Raw genomic sequence first — 15,784 nt, forward strand, 5'->3', positions numbered from 1 at the left:
TTATAGACGAACAGACGTATTGGAGCATAAGCTTTTGTGGGTGAATACCCACTTCCCATGCGTCTGACAAAGTGGGTATTCACCCACGAAAGCTTATGCTCCAATACGTCTGTTCGTCTATAAGGTGCCACAGCACTCTTTGTCGCTTTTTACAGATCCAGACCAACACGGCTACCCCTCTGATACTTAAACCAAAGTACTAATTATTAAGGACAAAAACAGTGCAGAGAAAAGCATATCATAAAACAGACTGTTTGTATATATAACTTTCCCGCTAAGGTTACAGCTCTCTGGATCTGGGAAGGGCATTCTGCTTAGAGTCCCTCTCTCTTTCTCTCAGCCAGCCCGTCTTCCTAGACAGCTGCTGCTAAGTGGCACTCCACCTCCCCCCCAAAGGCTTTTTAATCCATTAGTAGTTGTTTTTTTACCTCTATCTTCCCAGCTTTGGCAAAATAAGGCTTGCAACCTATTAGAGACTGGAGACAGGATTCTTGAAGCCAACAGCTTGACCAAATGCCTTTCAGGTGTGTGCAGGGGTGTCCTTATCTAGATCTATTGTGTGGCTTTCCTGTTTGCTGGGTTCCACAGTCCCCTATTAGTTAGATCAATATATTCCTACAGGAAATTCTAATATCCCTCCACAGTTATAGTAGCAACTTTACCTCATTGACCAGGTCACTTTCAATATTCATACCATTGTTACATGTCATTATTCATAGATTAATGTGTAGCAGCTCCACGACAACAACCACAACAATCAGGGCCGGCTCCAGATTTTCTGCCGCCCCAAGCGGCCAAAGTGCCGCCCCTTGGTATTGGCTGCCCCAAGCACCTGCTTCTTTAGCTGGTGCCTGGAGCCGGCCCTGATAACAATAGACATTAATTATTATTACTACATTTCTACTGCGGTAGCACATACAGGCCACAGCCAGACTGGTCCCCGTTGTGCTAGGTGCTGTGCAAACATAAAAAAGTGACAGTTCCCACCCCAAAGAGTTTACAAACTAAAATAATCTAAAATTCTACATGTGCTTCTCTGTCTTGTGAATATGTTCAGCAATTCCTGGTTATCCTTTCTTAAATTTCTGTGTCACTTTCAATGTCTCAGACTCATAAATAGATAATATTTAACTTTTTAGAGGCGATATCCTGACCCCACTGAAGTTAATGGCAAAACTCCCATTTACTTCCATGGAGTGAGGATTTCACCCAAGAAATCTAAATAAAACAAAGTTATTGTAAAACCCATCATGGCCAATAGTTAAGTCTTCTTCATAGTTTGCCTATAGATTTAAACCACAATGTCTGTTTTTTCAATGTCTTTTCTTAATGAAAATGGGTGTAATTTAATGTTATTAAAATATTTTTTCTGAGAAAAGCACTTCTTGAGCTGGCTGAGTTACTTTAGATTCTATCTTGTATTGTACTGAGATGCTGTTGCTTCCAACTTTGCTTTTCAGATTCTGAAAATATATAAGAATGAAAATGAGAATGAAGCTTTTTACAAAAGCTCAATATTAGAGAGCTAATGGGCAAATCCAGAGAGGAGTCTAAAGGAGTTTCACTAAGTCTGCATGTCAGAGAGTCTAATTTACATCACCTTGCTCATCATCTCTGAATTAATCCAAAGTTTCTTATTCTTAATGGTCCATATAATCCTTGGAGTAACTCTGCTGACTTCAATAGAGCTACACCCGGGGTTAACTGGCCCCAGTAAATTTCATTAGATGCCAATTCAGAGAAACTGTCCCATGTAGCGTGTCACTTTTAAAGTCCAGGCATTACTTTCAACTGACTCCGGTAGTTACTGAGAACCAGAGGCAGTGTTGCCAACCCCAAAAGTTCAAAAGTCAGACCCCGCAGAATCATAGGATTGGACCCCAAGTCATGATAAAAAAAGAAGAAAATTACATGGTGTGGTTTTGGTCTGTCCTGATATTTTAACCTTCGAGTGTGTGTGTGACAGTTACAGTGTTGCCCACTCTCCCAAACGTGCAGGAAACGTTAATTCTCTGGAATAAAAGGGCTTAAGAGAATTAACATGGTATACCTTAGGCTTTATGTTGGAGGTGGGGGAGGCTATGAGATAGTTAACAGCTCCTAGGCGCTCCTGGACCGTGAATGGTCCTTCCCACGACGCTTCCATTTTATGGGCCTGGAGCGCCTTTAAGACCATGACTTGGTCTCCTACTTTGAAGGACCGCTCTCTGGAATGTTTATCATACCAGGCCTTTTGCTCTTCCTGAGCATCCTTTAGGTTTTCTTTAGCAAGGGCCAAAGAATGTCAGAGGGTGTTTTGTAGGTTGCTTACAAAGTCTAGAATGTTTGTTCCTGGAGAAGGCGTAAACCCCTCCCATTGCTGCTTCACCAACTGTAATGGCCCCTTAACCTCACGGCCATACACAAGTTCAAATGGTGAAAACCCTAAACTGGGATGTGGTACAGCCCTGTAGGCAAAAAGCAACTGCTGCAACACGAGGTTCCAATCATTGGAGTGTTCATTTACAAATTTACGTATCATGGCCCCCAAAGTTCCATTAAACCTCTCCACCAGGCCATTGGTTTCATGGTGGTAAGGGGTGGCAACCAAGTGATTCACCCCATGAGCTTCCCACAGGTTTTCCATGGTTCCTGCCAGGAAGTTAGTTCCCGAATCTGTAAGGATGTCGGAGGGCCAACCTACCCTGGCAAAAATGTCTGTTAATGCCTGGCACACACTTTTAGCCCTGATGTTGCTTAAGGGTACTGCTTCCGGCCATCGGGTAGCAAAATCCATGAAAGTCAGTACGTACTGATTTCCTCTGGGTGTCTTCTTTGGGAAAGGACCCAGAATATCCACAGCTACGCGCTGAAATGGGACCTCAATTATGGGTAGTGGCTGGAGAGGGGCTTTAACCTGGTCTTGGGGCTTTCCCACTCGTTGGCACACCTCACAAGACCGGACATAATTAGCAACGTCCTTGCCCATTCCCTCCCAGTGGAAGGACTTCCCCAACCGGTCCTTGGTTCTGTTCACCCCAGAATGGCCACTGGGATGATCATGGGCTAAGCTCAAGAGCTTTACCCGATACTTAGTGGGAACTACCAACTGTCTTTGAGGATGCCAGTCTTCCTGGTGCCCACCAGAAAGAGTCTCCTTGTATAAAAGTCCTTGTTCTACAACAAACCGGGATTGGTTAGAAGAGCTGAGAGGCGGTGGGGTGCTCCGCGCCGCCGCCCAAGCTTTCTGAAGGCTGTCATCTGCTTCCTGCTCGGCCTGGAACTGTTCCCTTGATGCTGGAGACATCAGTTCCTCCTTGGACTGTGGACTGGGGCTTGGTCCCTCTGGAAGCGATGCAGGTGCTGGGGCTGTTTCCATTGACTGTAAACCGCTGTCCGCTGGTGCACTATGTGGTATTTCAGGCTCTGGCTGAGCCTCTTGGGTAGGGTTATCTGCTGCTTCTGCCAGTTCAGGTTCGCTGGTGCCCTCTGGCATTGGAGTTGTAGACGGGTTTGCAAGCGCTGGACTCAGGGCTGGCAATGGTTCTGGTGCTGGTTGCGTTGCCAGTTCTGGTTCTGGGTCTGGCTTTGGCTGGGTCTCTGGGATTGGATCCACTACGGCTGTTGCAGTCGTTGGCAGGGGATCCAGTTCCACCACCTTTGTCTGGGTCTCCGGTAACACAGACGGGGCCCTGGTGGACGGCTCAGGAACAGGGATGGGGGTGAAAGCTTGCTTAGCCTGGCTGCGGGTGACTATTCCCACCCTCTTGGCTAGCTTCACATGGTTGGCCAAGTCTTCCCCCAGCAGCATGGGAATGGGATAATTGTCATAGACTGCAAAAGTCCACATTCCTGACCAGCCCTTATACTGGACATGCAACGTGGCGGTAGGCAAGGTTACAGACTGTGACACGAAGGGTTGAATTGTCACTGTAGCCTCCGGGTTGATGAGTTTGGGGTCCACTAGGGATTGGTGGATAGTTGACACTTGAGCCCCAGTGTCCCTCCAGGCGGTAACCTTCTTTCCGCCCACTCTCAAGGTTTCCCTTCGCTCCGAGGGTATGAAAGAGGCATCTGGGTTTGGGGATCTTTGGTGTGATTGGGGTGTAATGAACTGTAATCGGTTGGGGTTCTTGGGGCAGTGAGCCTTTATATGTCCCAGTTCATTACATTTAAAACATCGCCCTGCTAAGGTATCACCGGGACGATGTTGGTTGGTGGAGACTGGTGTGGTGGGGTGAGAAGACGTCTGGGGTTTCCCTTGGGATGTGGGTGGGGCCTTGGGTTGTCCCCGGTGGTAAGGTTTTGTTTCGGCTTGCCCCTTCTGATATTCGCTCCAACTGCTACTAGTTTTTTTCTTTTCTGCCACCTCCACCCATTGGGCTCCAATCTCCCCCACCTCAGTTACAGTTTTGGGCTTCCTATCTAGGATGTACCTTTCTATTTCCTCAGGAACACCCTCTAAAAACTGCTCCATTTTTACTAGGGAAAGTAGATCTTCCAGAGATTGAACATTTGCTCCTGATACCCAGGCATCACAATTTTTGTCAATGTGGTAGGCATGACGGGTAAATGACACATCGGGTTTCCACTTTAGGGCTCTGAACCGCCGACGGGCATGCTCGGGTGTTAGCCCCATTCTGAGTCTGGCCTTGTTTTTAAAAAGTTCATAACTGTTCATGTGTTCCTTAGGCATTTCAGCCGCCACCTCTGCTAAGGGTCCACTGAGCTGCGGCCTCAGCTCTACCATGTACTGGTCTGCAGCGATGCTGTATCCAAGGCAGGCCCTTTCAAAATTTTCTAAGAAGGCCTCAGTATCATCGCCTGCCTTGTAGATGGGGAATTTTCTGGGATGGGAAGTGGTACCTGGAGGGGGGTTGTTAGCATTGGCTGGTGCATCCTGCTTAGCCTTTGCTACTTCCAGTTCATGCTTCCTTTCTTTTTCTCTCTCCTCCATCTCTTTTTCTTTCAGCTCCATCTCTCTTTCATGGGCCTCCTTTTTGGCTTTTTCTTCTCTTTCTTTTAGCTCCATCTCTCTCTTGTGAGCCCCCTCTTTGGCTTTCTCCTCTCTGTCTCTCAGCTCTATCTCTCTCTTGTGGGCCTCCTCTTTGGCTTTTTCTTCTTTGGTAGTCATTTTCCTGTTTTCTTGTTCTGGGTCTGCAGTTGACTGAAACTGGGAAGCTCTCAGCTCTGGTTGCTGCTGAGTTAACAGACTTTCTAACTAGCTACTCCCGAGGATGTAAAAAGAAAAAAAAAACACAATTCAGCTTGTAAATACCTTTTACCAGTCATTTGCTAATTTGAACACTTCTCTTATCAAAGGACCTGTTAAAAAAACTTAACACCTCTGCCTTCAGGCAAGGAGAGATAAGATATGCATCTATCTACCTCCAGCTCGGCTTCCAAGCAGCTAGAAGGAAAAAAAATTCTCACTGGCTTTTGGGTTTAAAATGATCCCACCGCTATCCACCATGTCAGGGCTGGATCCCCACTTTGAACTTTAGGGTACAAATGTAGGGGCCTGCATGAAAACTTCTAAGTTTAACTACCAGCTTAGCTCTGGTTCGGCTGCCACCATTTCAATGGATTCCCTCCCTGGGAAGCCTTGAAAAACCTTCACCCATTCCCTGGTGAAAACAAATCCAAACCCCTTGGATTTAAAACAAGGGGAAATTAACCATTCCCCTCCTTCCTCCCACCAACTCCTGGTAAATCAGTTCCAACACCCCCTGGGATCTACAACAGGGAGAAATTAACCATCCCCCCTCCTTCCTCCCACCAACTCCTGGTGAATCAGGATCCACCCCTTGGATCTTGAACAAGGAAAAATCAATCAGGTTCTTAAAAAGAAGGCTTTTAATTAAAGAAAAAGGTAAAAATCATCTCTGTAAAATCAGTATGGAAATTAACCTTACAGGGTAATCAAACTTAAAGAGCTCAGAGGACTCCCCTCTAGTCTCAGGTTCAAAGTACAGCAAACAAAGATAAACACTCTAGTAAAAGGTACATTTACAAGTTGAGAAAACAAAGGAAAACTAACACGCCTTGCCTGGCTATTTACTTACAAGTTTGAAATAGGAGAGACTTGTTTAGAAAGATGTGGAGAACCTGGATTGATGTCTGGTCCCTCTCAGTCCCGAGAACGAACACACTCCCAAACAAAGAACACAAACAACAGCCTTCCCCCCCCCCCAAGATTTGAAAGTATCTTGTCCCCTTATTGGTCCTTTAGGTCAGATGCCAGCCAGGTTACCTGAGCTTCTTAACCCTTTACAGGGAAAAGGATTTTGGAGTCTCTGGCCAGGAGGGATTTTTATAGTACTGTACACAGGACAGCTATTACCCTTCCCTTTATAGTTATGACAGTGTGGTTTTGGTCTGTCCTGATATTTTAACCTTCGAGTGTATGTGTGACAGTTACAGTGTTGCCCACTCTCCCAAACGTGCAGGGTCAGGTGATTCTGGCCTGAATGCATCTCTTGCTGCTGTCTGATGGCACAGCGCTTCCAGCTGCTCCCCAAACCCCACCACTCTAATTCATTAATTCTGTGACCCCCACGGAGAGACTGAGGTAAACATCCAGGAACCCGTGTGCTCAGACTTCCCTGAGTGGTGCGAATCCTGCTCACGCAGGGCTGGGAGAGAAAGTCAAGGGGGGCAGGCACTGGGGTGAAGTGAATCGGGGCAGGGACTTAGATCCTTTCGTCACTCAGCTGGGGTACTGTGTACGTAGAAAAATCCCCCTACTACAGTGGGACAAATCTCCCACTTACACCAGCAAGCGGGTAAAGCAGCCAATCAGAGGGGGTTCCTCCCTTTCCACTCCCCCTGCAGGGTTGAAAATTTGGGAGAGGGTTGGAGCTTCTGGTCTCACCAGAGACTGGCTCCAGACCCAACCAAAATGGGTACTCAGGATTTTGATAGTTGGCAACTTTGCACAGTCTCCCAGGTGGGTTGCTTCTGAGTAGTGGCCTCGCAGAGTTTATACTTTTCTGCTTTTTGGGGTCACTGTGTTAGCTCCCCAAAACTATACAGTCTCTGGAGACTTGGGTTGTAGTGCCTCTTGCATGGAGGCCCTGTGCACAGGGCTTCTGAGTCCTTGTGGCAGAATAGCTCCAACATGATCAATCTTATCATAGTGTTTCCTTCTACGCTCCTGTCAGTCTGTCTTTATCCATATGTTGTCTCTTGTCTTATACTTAGATTGTAAGCTACTTGGGGCAGGGACTGTCTTTTTGTTCAGTGTTTGTACAGAACCTAGCACAATGAAGTCCATGACTGGGGCCGCTGGGCACTATAACAATGGCGATGAGCTGTCTTGTCATGGTGTGTGATGGCTGCTACCTCCCACCATCCCCATTACAGACAGGGCTGGCCTTACCATGAGGCGAACTGAGGTGGCTGCGAGCAGCGGCAGCCAACAGGGCGGCTAACAGGGGAGTTTGAGAGGGAGTTCTCATTGGAGGAGAAGGTACCTGTATTTGCATCTGTCCTGGGTGTTCCTGGGTGTTCTTGTGTGTTTGTTTGTTTTGGTTTGTAGGGGCCGGCAGGGGCTGGGTGCTGGGACGGACGCCGAGGCCTGAGCAGGGGGCGGGGCTTGGCTGATCAAGGGGCCCATAAAAGCGGCCGCCCAGCCAGGCAGCGGTACAGCTGCGAGCAGCGGCAGCCAACAGGGCGGCTAACAGGGGAGTTTGAGAGGGAGTTCTCATTGGAGGAGAAGGTACCTGTATTTGCATCTGTCCTGGGTGTTCCTGGGTGTTCTTGTGTGTTTGTTTGTTTTGGTTTGTAGGGGCCGGCAGGGGCTGGGTGCTGGGACGGACGCCGAGGCTTGATCAGGGGGCGGGGCTTGGCTGATCAAGGGGCCCATAAAAGCGGCCGCCCAGCCAGGCAGCGGTACAGCTGCGAGCAGCGGCAGCCAACAGGGGAGTTTGAGAGGGAGTTTGCAGGGGGAGGCAGGAGGGCGGGGCGTGTCGTGTCGTGTGCTCCGTGGCCCCAGGTGCTGTGGGCAGAAACTGCAGCAGCCATGAGCCAAGCAGCAGCAGCAGACAGAATGCAGATGGCTGCATGTGGAAGCTGTGGTATGTATATAGTCCTAGCAGGAGACCCGGAACAAAGGTATGTGTGTATGAAGTGTCGCCTTATAGTGTTACTGGAGGAAAAGATTAAGGGGCTGGAGATGCAGGTAGAGACCCTGGTGGAGTTTAGGCGGGGGTTTGAGCAGCTGATGGAGGATGGGCAAGGCGGGGCTGAAGAGGAAGGCTCTAGGGTGCAGGAGGAGGCAGTAGTAGATGACAGCGAGAGGGGAATGGAAGGAGGAGATCCAGGGAAGTGGAGGCATGTGACTGTGAGAAGTAGGCCAAGGAAAAGGAGGGCCAGTGAGGGGGGAATAGAACTCAGGAATAGGTTTGAGTGTTTGGAGAACGAGGTAGAGGGGCAGCAGGTGATGACTGAAGGTGGGAGGGTGAGGAAGAAGAGAAGAGCAGCTAGTCCGAGAGAGAGGGGGGAGGAGTTGATGGAGACAGCACCAATTATGGGCCACCAGAGGATACAGGAAGGCATAAGGGGGAGCATAAGGGAAGATAGGAGCAGACACAGGTCAGGACTAGAGGGATCGGAGACTAGATTACTAGATCGCACTGTTGCCAGGCGACGGCAGGTGTATGTAATTGGAGACTCTTTACTGAGGAGATTGGACAGGCCTGTGATCAGGGCGGACCCGGAGAACAGAAGGGTGTGCTGTCTACCGGGTGCAAAGATACGCGATGTGGACCTGCGGTTGAAAAGGATCCTGAAAGGAGCAGGTAAGAACCCCTTGATAATCCTTCATGTGGGAACGAATGACACGGCTAGGTTCTCGTTAGAGAGAATCAAGGGAGATTATGCCAGGCTGGGGAAGACTCTCAAGGAGATAGAGGCTCAGGTTATCTTTAGTGGGATTCTGCCTGTTCCGAGGGAAGGGCACCAAAGGGCTGATAGGATTGCGAGGATAAATAGTTGGCTAAGGGAGTGGTGCTATAAGGAGGGCTTTGGGATGTATGGCCACTGGGAGGCTTTCGGGGACAGACACCTGTTCTCGTGGGATGGGCTTCACCTGAGTAGGGAAGGAAATAGACTTCTGGGAGGGAGGCTGGCTCATCTTATCAAAAGAGCTTTAAACTAGGAAGTTTGGGGAGATGGTTGGGAGATGCACAGTTAATCTCCACGCCAGTTTCCGGTATTGAAAAGCTGAGTGTAATAAGAGGAGACATAGCCGGGGAAATGAGATTGGACATAGGAGGGACAGGGGGGACGAACACAAAGAGGAGCGCAACATACAGTGCTAGTAATGGGAGACAGGCTAAACGACATATATTAGGCTGTTTGTACACCAATGCGAGAAGCCTAGGTAATAAAATGGAGGAATTGGAGCTCTTGGTCCGAGAATTGAAACCGGATATCGTAGGAATAACTGAAACATGGTGGAATGGCAGTCACGACTGGAACACAGGTATGGAGGGGTATGCGCTGTTTAGGAAAGACCGGGATAAAGGTAAAGGGGGGGGGTGGCATTGTATGTCAATAGTGAAATAAGCTGTAAAGAAATAATAGTGGATGGAATAGATAATACAGAGTCCGTCTGGGCAATACTCAAGCTGGGTAAAAGTACTACTAGAGCCTCTCCGGGGATAGTGCTTGGGGTGTGCTATAGACCGCCGGGATCGACCCAAGATATGGATAAGGAATTGTTTAATGTATTAAGGGAGGTAAATACTAATAGAAACTGTGTAATTATGGGGGACTTTAACTTCCCGGATATAGATTGGGGAACAAACGCTAGTAGCAATAATAGGGCTCAGATGTTCCTAGATGTGCTTGCGGATCAACTCCTTTATCAAGTGGTAGCTGAGCCGACGAGGGGGGAGGCCATTTTAGATTTGATTCTGGTAAGTAGTGAGGACCTTGTTGAGGAAGTGGTAGTGGGGGACAACTTGGGCTCCAGTGATCATGAGCTAATTCGCTTTAAACTAAATGGAAAGAGTACCAGAATTAAGTCAAAGACTAGGGTTTATAATTTTAAAAAGGCCAATTTTAACAAATTAAGGGGACTGGTAAGGGAAGTGGATTGGGCAAACGTATTAAGGGACCTAAAGGCAGAAGAAGCCTGGGATTACTTTAAGTTAAAGATGCAAGAGCTGTCAGAGGCCTGTATCCCCAAAAAGGGAAAAAGATTACTAAGCAAGAGACTTAGACCGAGCTGGATGAGCGACCGGCTGAAAGGGGCGATTAGGAAAAAACAGAAAGCGTACAAAGAGTGGAAGAGGGGAGGGATCAGTAAGGAAACTTACCTTAGCGAAGTCAGAGAATGTAGAGATAGAGTGAGAAAGGCCAAAGGCCGGGAAGAGTTGGACTTAGCGAGGGGAATTAAAAGTAATAGTAAGAGGTTTTACAGCCATATAAATAGGAAGAAAGCAAAGAAAGAAGAAGTGGGACCGCTGAAGACTATAGCCGGAGAGGAGATTAAAGATAATCTAGGCATGGCGCAATATCTCAATGAATATTTTGCATCGGTGTTTAATGAGGCCAATGAAGGTATTAGGGATACTAGCACCGTTACAGAGGGGCATACGGGATGGGGGATTACCGCATCTGAGGTAGAAACAAAACTAGAACGCCTTAATGGGACTAAGTCGGGTGGACCAGACGATCTTCATCCGAGAATATTGAAGGAATTGGCGCGGGAAATAGCAGGCCCATTAGCGACTATATTTAATGAATCTGTAAACTCGGGGGTAGTCCCGTTAGACTGGAGAATAGCCAATGTGGTTCCTATTTTCAAGAAAGGGAAAAAAAGTGACCCGGGTAACTATAGGCCTGTTAGTTTAACATCAGTAGTGTGCAAGGTGCTGGAGAAGATTCTGAAAGAGAAACTAGTTGAGGACCTTGAGGTTAATGGCAAATGCGATAAATTACAGCATGGTTTTACGAAGGGCAGATCGTGCCAAACGAATCTGATCTCCTTCTTTGAGAAAGTAACGGACTTATTAGATAAGGGAAATGCGGTGGACCTAATTTACCTGGATTTCAGTAAAGCGTTTGATACAGTACCCCATGAGGAACTATTGGTTAAAATGAAAAACATGGGGATCGATATGAAAATCCAGAGGTGGATAGGGAATTGGTTAATGGGGAGAATGCAGCGGGTCGTATTAAAGGGTGAATTGTCGGGTTGGAGGGAGGTTACTAGTGGAGTGCCTCAAGGTTCGGTTTTGGGACCCATCTTATTTAATCTATTTATAACTGACCTCGGGACAGATTGCAAGAGTGGGCTGATAAAGTTTGCGGATGATACGAAGGTGGGAGGAGTTGCAAACTCGGAGGAGGATAGGGATACTCTGCAGGGAGACTTGAATGAGCTTGTGAATTGGAGTATTAGAAATAGGATGAAATTTAATAGTAAAAAGTGTAAGGTTATGCACTTGGGGACGAATAATAACAATTTTAGTTACAAGATGGGGACACATTGGTTAGAAGTAACGGAAGAGGAGAAGGACCTAGGGGTCCTTGTGGACCGCAGGATGACTATGAGTCGGCAATGTGACGTGGCGGTGAAAAAAGCCAATGCGGTCTTGGGATGTATTAGGCGAGGTATATCTAGTAGAGATAGGGAGGTCCTGCTTCCGTTGTATAAGGCACTGGTGAGACCTCATTTGGAGTACTGTGTGCAGTTCTGGTCTCCAATGTTTAAAAAAGATGAACTCAAACTGGAACGGGTGCAGAGAAGGGCGACTAAGATGATCAGAGGAATGGAAAACCTGTCGTATGAAAAGAGATTAGAGGAGCTTGGGTTGTTTAGTCTGACAAAGCGAAGGCTGAGGGGGGATATGATTGCTATCTTTAAATATATCAGAGGGGTTAATACAAGGGAGGGAGAGGAATTATTCCAGTTTAGTACTAATGTGGACACGAGAACGAATGGATACAAACTGGCCGGGGGGAAGTTTAGGCTAGAAATTAGACGAAGGTTTCTGACCGTCAGAGGGGTGAAATATTGGAACGGCCTTCCGAGGGAAACGGTGGGGGCGACGGACCTGTCTGGTTTTAAGATTAAGTTGGATAAGTTTATGGAGGGAATGGTTTAATGATAAAACATAGTAGTCAAGGAAAACCAAGCAATGGTACATGAACAACATAATGGCCAACAAGGGTCAGGCTAGAGACTCTTGCCTATATGCTCGGGGTATTACTGATCGCCATATTTGGGGTCGGGAAGGAATTTTCCTCCAGGGTAGATTGGCCGAGCCTCTGGAGGTTTTTCGCCTTCCTCCGCAGCATGGGGCAGGGATCACTAGCAGGAGGGTCTCAGCCGATTGAAGTCACTAAAACACAGGACTGGGGACTTCAACGGTAGAGTACAGGGAAGGGTCTAGCGGCCTGCGGCATGCAGGGGGTCAGACCAGATGATCATAATGGTCCCTTCTGACCTTAATGTCTATGAGTCTATGAGGTGCCAGACTGTGTGTGGGGGGGCACCACTAGGACCCAGAGTATAGAAAATTTTGTCTGCTGGTGGTGCATATGTATTCTCTCTGCTCTAGATGCACAGCGATGGTGGAGTGCAGTGCTGGAGGAAGGAGGGCACAAGAGACATAACAGGCAGGCAGGAGAAAAGGTGAGAGGGAATAACAGAAAGCAGCAGGAGCTACAGGGAGAGAGAAGAAGAGGAGCCTCTTATGTATCTCTCTAGCACCCCCAGGAGCCAGCTTCTCAGGGAGCTTCCTGTTTCCTGCTACTTCCCTGAACCCACTTGAGGAGAATAGGCAGTCAACTGAAGTAGTAGGAGCCAGTTAGGCCCTTAAGATGCTGATATCTTCCCTCACTCAGGCCCTGCTACCAGCCTGCTTATTTGTCCCCTTCAAGTGAGTGTTGAGAGCCACTATAGCTGGCACAGAACAGCAGTCATGAGTGAAAGAAGAAAACACCCCTCGGGGGCAGCATTCAGAAAAAGAAAGAAAGCAAAGGAAGCTTTTCTATCTAAACAGGAAGGAGCTCTCCTGAGACACATAGACACAAATGTTCACGGTGAGATTTCTGGTCCCAGTGAGGATGTGAGTGGTGAGGAGATGCCTGATCTTCCAGTTAGTAAGAGTGCAAGTGACCTGGCAGCTACTGCGGCATCCATATCTCCATCTCAAATGGATTTAACCATGCACATTCCTGAAGAAAAGTGTAGATCAGAAAAGAGTGTGGTGGAGGTACAAGAAACAGCTGCTGCTGAGTTTAGTCTTAAGTCTAGATGATCCAGGACTGTGGACCCACTTGAGCAGTAGCCTGAGGGACTTCCTTGTACTGCATGGGCCACAGCAAGTGAAAAACTTCATGTTCCCCAAAGACAATGAAAACAGATGTTTCCATCCAACACATTACTGGCGTGAAATCCCCAATGGTGACAAAGTGGAGAGGCCATGGCTTATGTACTCAAAAACCCAGAATGCTGAATACTGTTTTTGTTGCAAACTCTTCCAGTCTAATGTTCCAGCCACATTGGGTTCTACAGGAACAAAGGACTGGAAAAATCTGGCTAGAAATCTGGCATGCCATGAGAAGGCAGCAAATCACCAGAGAGCATTCCATAGGTGGAAAGAGTTTGAGATGAGACTAAGGTTAAAGGCCACCATAGATGATCAGCATCAAGAGAAGATCGCATCAGAGTCTCTTTACTGGCAAAATGTTCTGAAAAGGCTCATTGCCATTGTGAGAATGCTTGCTACCCCAAACCTAGCACTGCGTGGCACTTCAGCTGTATGTGTCAAACAATGGAAACTTCCTTAAAATTGTGGAGTTGATGGCTGAGTTTGATGCTGTACTCCAGAATCTTCTAAGAAGAGTCACCACCCAAGAAACATACACACACCACTATCTTGGAAAAACAATTCAAAATGAGATCATACTGGCAACAAAAGTCAAACAGAAGATTGTGGCAGATCTGAAGTCAGCAAGATATTATTCTGTTATTCTGGACTGCACACCTGACATCAGCCATATGGAACAAATGACTTTAATGGTGCATTTTGTAACAACAACAGAACCTAGTGAAAATGTCCCTGCAATGGTGACTGTCAGACAGCATTTTCTAGAATTTATTGACATTGATGATACTACAGGAGCTGGTATGACAAATGTGCTTCTTAAAAAGCTGGAAGATACGGGAATTGTGATAGCTGACATGAGAGGTCAGGGCTACGATAATGGTGCCAACATGAGAGGAAAGAACAGAGGAGTGCAGACATGGATCCGAGAGTTAAACCCTCCAGCTTTTTTTGTCCTATGCAGTTCTCACTCATTGAACTTGGAGGTCAGTGATGCAGCATCAGCTTCTAGTGAGGCTGCTGGATTTTTTAATGTAATTCAAAGCGTCTATGTATTTTGTCTGCATCAACTCATCGATCGCAAATTTTGAAGCAACATCTGGGAACATCCTCTCTGATACTGAAACCACTGAGTGCCACACAATGGGAAAGTCGAGTGGAGGCGATAAAGCCTATCAAACACCAAATTGGGAAGATAGATGATGCCATAGTTGCCATTATGGAGGATAATGCTATGACAGGAACTGTTTGTGGGAGAACAGTGGCAGAGGGAAATGGAATCACCAGAAACATACATAATTTCAAATTTCTGTGTGGCTTAGTGTTGTGGCATGACATACTGTTTGAAATAAATGTTGTAAGCAAGAGACTCCAAGGTGTTGACCTTGATATATCTGGAGCAATGGAACAACTGGACAAAGCAAAGTCATACCTACAGTCTTACCAGTCAGATGAGGGATTTCAAAATGTCCCGAAGAGTGCAAAGAAGTTGCAAGATATTGGAAATGATGGGTGTTTGATAGTAATAGATGTTGAGCTGTGATTTAACATAGGGCCTGCTTTATTCCAGTTTCACACTGATATAACTCCATTGAAAACAATGGAGTTACTGGCATGAAACTGGAGTAGTGCAATTGTAAGCCCCAAGCTAAAAGGCCTAAAGGGATGGAGCTCTCTGGAGCTGTCTGCTAGTGAGAAGGGGAAAAGGCAACTCTGTCAACTTCACTTCCATAATTATTTACCCACAATTCCATCTAACAGGTGTGGTGGTTTTGGCTGATTTTGTTTCAGTTCACAATTATCTTGACAGTACTCCAAAAATGGCAAAGAAATTGTCAATATGCCCCGAGTGAACTCTGAAACCCAACTTGGACTGACATCCTTGGTATTAATCCCCACCTGGAACTTGACTACAAACTCTTCTGCTACTTTCAGCCTCAGGTTTGACCCTACTCTGACCATTAGTACTGACTGCCCTTGTTAGGATCCTGACAATTTTCACTAAATTGTTCATTGAGATTATTCTTTACTCATGGTATAGTGATTAGTTACCTAACTCACATGATGTTTCTACTCTGCAATTGAATAACTGAAACTTTTCAAATGTAACCCCTTTGGCTTTTAGAGAGTATGGCCCCTTTAAATCTTTTTCCTGAGGGGGGAAGTGCTGATTGTTCCAGAAGGAGGAAGTTCTGCTGGTGGGAGGGAGAGAGGGAGAAACAACAGACGTGTGTCTGGATCTCCAGACAGAAGGGCTGCAGCAAGGAGGCCTTCACAGAGTGAAGCAGCCAAGAACCTGCCTAAAGCCTGGGAGGGACAGAGCAGCCGATTGGGGACACCCCAGGATAGGAGCCAGGAGGAGCCCTGTGCCAGGGAGGACTCGCCCGAGAAGGACAGGCCGGAGCTGCACCCAGTATCACGGCTGCCCAGAGGTGCATGAGGCCGTGAGTACTGGGGCT

This window comes from Trachemys scripta, chromosome 2, assembly GCF_013100865.1.
Source record: "Trachemys scripta elegans isolate TJP31775 chromosome 2, CAS_Tse_1.0, whole genome shotgun sequence".
Classification (NCBI taxonomy): Eukaryota; Metazoa; Chordata; order Testudines; family Emydidae; genus Trachemys; species Trachemys scripta.